The sequence below is a fragment of the Tupaia chinensis genome, unplaced genomic scaffold, assembly GCF_000334495.1.
Source record: "Tupaia chinensis unplaced genomic scaffold, TupChi_1.0 Scaffold000362_1, whole genome shotgun sequence".
NCBI lineage: Eukaryota > Metazoa > Chordata > Mammalia > Scandentia > Tupaiidae > Tupaia > Tupaia belangeri.
Window position 1 is genome coordinate 5,097,391 of NW_006159859.1, and position 6,000 is coordinate 5,103,390.

Consider the following 6,000-nt stretch of genomic DNA (forward strand, 5'->3'; position numbering starts at 1 on the left):
TTTGCACTTTTTAAAAAGCAGTTTTCATTTCTTTTTTCAAACCAATATATATTACTGTATTTTTTGAAAAGTTCTGAAAACTTGCTCAATTCCAGTGCAGTTGTTTGTCATTTTTCATGGCAACACTGCGAAGAAGCTCCTGTGCCCGTGTAGCACATTTTGAATGCTTCAAGAAAGCATTCCTGAAGAATGACACAGAGTTGTGTTCTTGCTGGGATTTCTAATTCATGTTCTTTTTTGTAAACTTGGGCCAGCCCATGGTGTGGAGGTTAAGGTGGCTGGATCTCACATGCCCAGTTTGAGTCCCAGACCTCTTGGCTTGAAAAACTTGCCAGGCGTGTGTGTGTGTGTGTGTGTGTGTGTGTGTGCGCGCACGCGCACGCGCCCAAAATCTCAAAAGGAGAAATGGAGGAGAAGGGATTGTGGCATGACCATCCCCCCATGATGGGGGGAGTATTTTCTCGTTTTTCCTGTCTTTCTCTGGCAAGCACACACACCCTCTAGGAAATTAAAAGAAAAAAATAAATTTTAAAAAAATAACTAAACTCAAAATAGTGTCCCACGTCCCCCTGACTGAAAACATTTCTCTAGATGAACAAAGATTACAGTATTAAACAATTGTTTTTTACTTTCTCTTCATTCAGTGATAAAGTCTATTACTATGAAACATAAGTAAAAATACTACAGGATATTGGTCAAATACAGGAAAGGTGCGCATAGCATACACTTTCTGAAACCTATTTATTGTGTAGAAACTGTTCAGTTCAGCACGCATGCACTATTTACATGGGATGAACAAAGATTACAGTATTAAACAATTGTTTTTTACTTTCTCTTCATTCAGTGATAAAGTCTATTACTATGAAACATAAGTAAAAATACTACAGGATATTGGTCAAATACAGGAAAGGTGCGCATAGCATACACTTTCTGAAACCTATTTATTGTGTAGAAACTGTTCAGTTCAGCACGCATGCACTATTTACATGGCCAGGGTAGGGAGGGGTGGTGGCTCCCCCCGCCATTACCATACCAGTTTGGCTCCAATAAATAGGCCAGTCCTCTTATCTTTTGACTTCTCTCCTCCTGATCAGATCTCTTCCCCTCTTCTCAGTCCTTAAAAATGTCTGTTCCTGGGCCAGCCAGTGGCGTGGTGGTTAAGGGGGTTGGCTCCCACATGTCTGACCTGGTAGTTCAAGTCCTGGACCTAGCGGCTTGAAAAACATACTGGGTGTGTGTGCTTGTGTGCTCAAAATCCCAAAAGGAGAAATGGAGGAGAAGGGACTACAGACCATTCCCCATGGGAGGTGCTTTCTTACTTCCCCCAACCCTGTCTTCAGCAAGTGTACTCACCCTGTAACAAATTTTTTTTTTAAGTTTGTTTCTTATGGTTCTGTCCTTGGTCTCCTTTTCTTTGCTTTCTGTTCTGGGATAGGTAGGAGCAAAAATTTTTTCAGTGAGGTAGGCAAGAGCCATATTGTGCCTTGAAGAGTTCTTTGGTATGGGCTAGCATCTCCCCAAGTGTGTGCTAAAGATCACCATTAAATTACATGTATTTTACCAAAAGCAGAGACAGCAAGAGTTCTGTAAGAAACACTGCATGTCAGTTCATTCAGGCTGCTGTAACAAAATTCTTTATTGTGGTAATTTGTAAACAATACAGATCTATTGCTCACAGTTCTGAAGCTTGGGAAGTCCAAGATCAAGGTCCCAGAACATTCAGTGTCCTGTAAGAACCTATTCTTCATAGATGTTGCGTTCTCACTGCATCCTCACATGGTGGAAGGAGCAAACAAACTGCCTTAGGCCTCTTTTATAAGGGCACTAATTTTATTTATGAATACTCCACCTAATTGCCTCCCCCAAACCTACTCACTACCCAAAGACCCATTTCTTACTGCCGTTCCATTGGAGACTGGTGTTCAACATAATGAATATTTGGGGAGACTTGCAGACCATAGCACTGGGTTAAAGAAAATTAAGCAGGTCATCATGGGAGACTTCACACAAAATCTGTAAAAGTTTGGACCAGCAGGTGGCATAATAGTTATGTTACTGGACTCCGACATAGCTGACCACAGTTTGAATCCCAGACTTGGCAACTTAAAACTCACGCTGGGCACATCACGTGCATGCCCAAAATGTCCAGAAGAGAAGGGATTGTAGCATGGCCATCCCTCCAAGGACGTGATTTCTCGCTTTCTGTCTCTCTGTCTCTCTAGTGAGCCCTCATGCCCTATAGCAAAAATCTCTCTTAAAAAGAAGTCTATTGTACTCAGTGGGGAACAGAGTAGAGACAGTGTTGCTTGAAACTTATTTGATCCTGAAATACTTCTTCCCTCAAACAGTCACTAAATCTCCAGAGAGGACCAGGGGACAGTGCAGTGGGGGACATAACCAACCCACATAGGAAAGGTGTTGGCTGGGGTCCCAAGGCCGCCTTGATCATACTGGATGTACAAACTCTCATGATCTAGGCTTGCCAAGACTGGGGTTGGTTCATGGCATGAAATCCTGCTTTTCTGTCTCTCACTCTGGGTTTGTGTGTCTCTTAGTTTCATGAAATAACTAAATAAACTTTTAAAAATAATAAAAATATCCCAAGGGAAATGCTGGCATGGGCTGTGCGAGTGAACAGGAAAGCTGCACTTTTCTTGGGAAGTATGTGGGTTTTTTTTTTTTTTTTTTGGGGGGTAAGTGTTGTGGTTTTTTTTTTTTTTTTTTTGGGGGGGGGCGCGTATTTTGTCTCAGAACATATGGCAGAACAGAAAGAAACCAGCCATCATGACATGGACGTCCTAAAAATCCTTCTTTCCAGACCTGCTACCCTTTTATTGGGTTTGCAGAAAAGACCCAATAATCCAACTAATTCTTTTTCTTTTGAAATTTCTACTAAGTAGTCTTTTGTGAGGAAAAAAATAAAAACACAATGATTGTTCAGGAGTTAACTCTGTCAGCTGCTTGGGCATCAGCTGCTATGGATTTGGTTTAGCACTTCAAGGAAAACAGTCGTCGACTAGCTTTCACCGTCGGGCGCGTGTGACCTTGAGAAAACTATCATGTTATTTTTAGTGATATTTGCTAGAATTACTTTTTTTTAAGTTTGTTTATTTCATCCACTAGAGAGAGAAAAAGAGGGGGGTACCCACAAGAGGGTCCTTGCACCACAGTCCAGCCCCAGCCAGCTCAGATCACAGGTGTTGCATGTCCACCTGGCACGTACAGCAGGTCCTGGGGCGTGAGCCAGGGACCTTCCCGTGTGAGTCCAGTTACATTACCACTGCCCCATCATCCCACCCCCGCTCCCCACTGCCTTTTAAGAAAATTCTCCATTTGGGGACCAGCAGTTGGCATAATGGCTATGTCGCTGAACTCCCTTGTTGTCGACTGCGGTTCAAGTCCCAGACCTGGTGGCTTAAACTTACGCCGGGTGCATGTGTGTGCTTGCCCAAGATCCCAAGAGGAGAATGGAGGAGAAGGGGCTGCGGCAGGGACATCCCCCTTGGGGATGATTTCTTGCTTTCTGTCTCTTTGTCTCTCTCTGTCTTACTGGCGAGCACACATGCCCTATAGCAAAAAAAAAAAAAAAAAAACTCTCCAAAAAGAAAGAAAAGAAAATTCTCCGTTTCGGCTACTGAGGCTAATTCAGCGAAATCCCTCCTGACTTTCTTCACACTTTGCTGGTTTGCGGCCCATTTTATCCTTCTAGTCAGGGTGTGCTTCCCTTCCTTATGCCGCAGTTCGGTCCTTCATACCATGGTGGACAGCACAATGAGTTCTTCCTTACCTTTAGCTGAAGCACTTGCATCATGCCTCCCTGACAGCACACCTAGTACCAGGCCACACATTAACCTGTGTCACCCCTTCCTGGTTTGTGAGCACAGGAGGACAGATGCTGCCTTGCGAACACCTCCTGGCCCTACAGATTGCTCACTGAGTAGTGGATGTTGGTTGATAAAAGAGTGACTAGCTAATACTTGGTAGTATCCTGTTTACAGGTCTTTCAGTAACCATTGGTATATTGCTAAGTAAGGTGGCAGAAAGGGTCACCCGATGGACTAGTTCTTTAGAACATCCCTTAAAAATAGAAAGGAACAGGTAGGGCTTTGAAGCACATGCAGAATTCGGGCAGTTCCTCTGCTCATTAGGTAGCATAGACGCCGTGCTCCTTCCTCTGGACAGAGAAGACACCATCAGGTCAGGTCGTTGAGAACCAGAATTCCGCTGCTTGCCCCTTTCATTGTCTCTCGAAGGTCATTCCTACCTAACCTTGGTCCTCCCTGGTCAGGACTCTGCCCATGTTTTCCATATCTCACAATTGTGTAGTTCTTCAAACTGGATGATGCTCTTTATTAAGAGTCCAGCCAGTACTAAATATAGTAGGGAATTTATCTCAGATGTTAACACATGCGTGAGGCTCCACATAACAAACGCCACCTTTTAAGTGGCCACTGGTGCTGCGACTTATCTCACCACCAGTGCCCCCTTTTTCACTATGAGGGAAGCTGTCACGAAAAGCAGTTTACAGAAAACATTTGTAGGTGTGAGGGAAGAGAAGTTGACCTGCAAAGAAGAATTGCTGAGGGAGCTGATCCCAAGGATTGCTTTCTAGGCTTGGGTGACATGCCAGTTCCCACGACCTGCATTTCCCCACTGTGCTGTGTGGGAGACCTGTGGCTCCAGTGACCAGAGAGGTGCAGTTGCTTCCTCCTCTCCCAGTACAGTATTTCAAGAGAGGCAGCCTGTGAACTGCTCGTTCCTTTTCACAGGGGTTCAGCTGTCTAGCCACCACCATCTGGCCACATGAGCCAAACCCCAGGAACTGTGGTCACGTCACCTTCTCTTACCCCATCTAGCTGCCCGCTCTGCAGCACACCACTGCTGTATGCATGCCCCTCTGGCGCTCTGCTGCACGTGCTTCCACCTGCTCATTCTCCAAGGTTTGGTCTGTGACGTGTGCGTGCTGTCACTTCGGCCCCGGGACTGGAACTTCTCTCCACTCTCCTTAGCCTAAGGAGAAAGCTACGTGGTGGACGAGATCTCTATAATGGGAGCAGAGGGTACAGAAAAGGAGCGAGAACTCCACCACCCAGCTGGGAAGTCAGTGTTCTGTGCCTCTTGCAGTTACTCCTTAGGCTTTTTAGCCTTGTAACCACTGCCTCCAATCCCTGCCCGGATGGAAGTGTGTGCTGCTCAGATGGGGTGTGGGTGGGGTCTTTCCCCACTTGGCCCCTTCACTCCCTTCACCCCCCTTCATGGAGGTCCCCCTGGAACACAGCGCAGCCACCAGGCATTTCTGGGACTTATCCTGTACTTATTAATTTCACAATCTTATCAGAACTCTTCGCAGCAGAACATGTGATGAAGTGGTTTTACTAATCCCTCTACTGGGAGTTTTGTTTCTTCTTCAACAACTTGGTAGCCACTGTCTTTTTTCAGAAAAGCATTAACATGCATAACCACTATAGTTAACTTCAGTGCTCATTATTGAAGCCCAGAACTAATAGTTCATTGTCTTAATTTGACAAAGCCATCCAAATCTATGCCTGTTTTTGAAAGCTCCCTAAACATGCTGCTAAATCCCCTAAAAAGCTACTAAACTGCTTTGGCAGCCATCAGCCCCGCAGAAGCAGAGGCACTCTTTTCAGTAAGTGAACAAACAGAGAGAATATGCTGAATGGCTGGACAAATGTGTCTCAGCTGGTCCTTTCATTTACCGATGGACAGGCGCAGTCCATATCAATCACTGTTTTCCCTGTTGCCCTGAAAATCACAATCTCTCTTTTCATCCCACAAGCTCTTTTCACCACAGTAATGTGTCTTCAGAATGACACTGGCATCAGCCTGCTTCCGCTGTCTCAAGTCCGGAGAGCTTAAAAACACATTTTGGGATTCTTGAGCCTTCCTCCCCTTCCGTTTTCTTACCGCCTACTTTCTCCTCCCTCCCTCTGCATCCGTTCTGCCCCCTCCCCAGATTCTTTTCAATTCGCCCGGCCTTTC

General features: G+C 45.3%; 1 protein-coding gene across 1 annotated transcript in view; it reads left to right on the plus strand.

Annotated features, from left to right (window-relative positions):
- The window catches only part of AFG2A (AAA ATPase AFG2A), a 295,494-nt gene that overhangs the window by 287,856 nt on the left and 1,638 nt on the right, over nucleotides 1-6,000 (plus strand). The gene's annotated exons all lie outside the window — the stretch shown is intronic.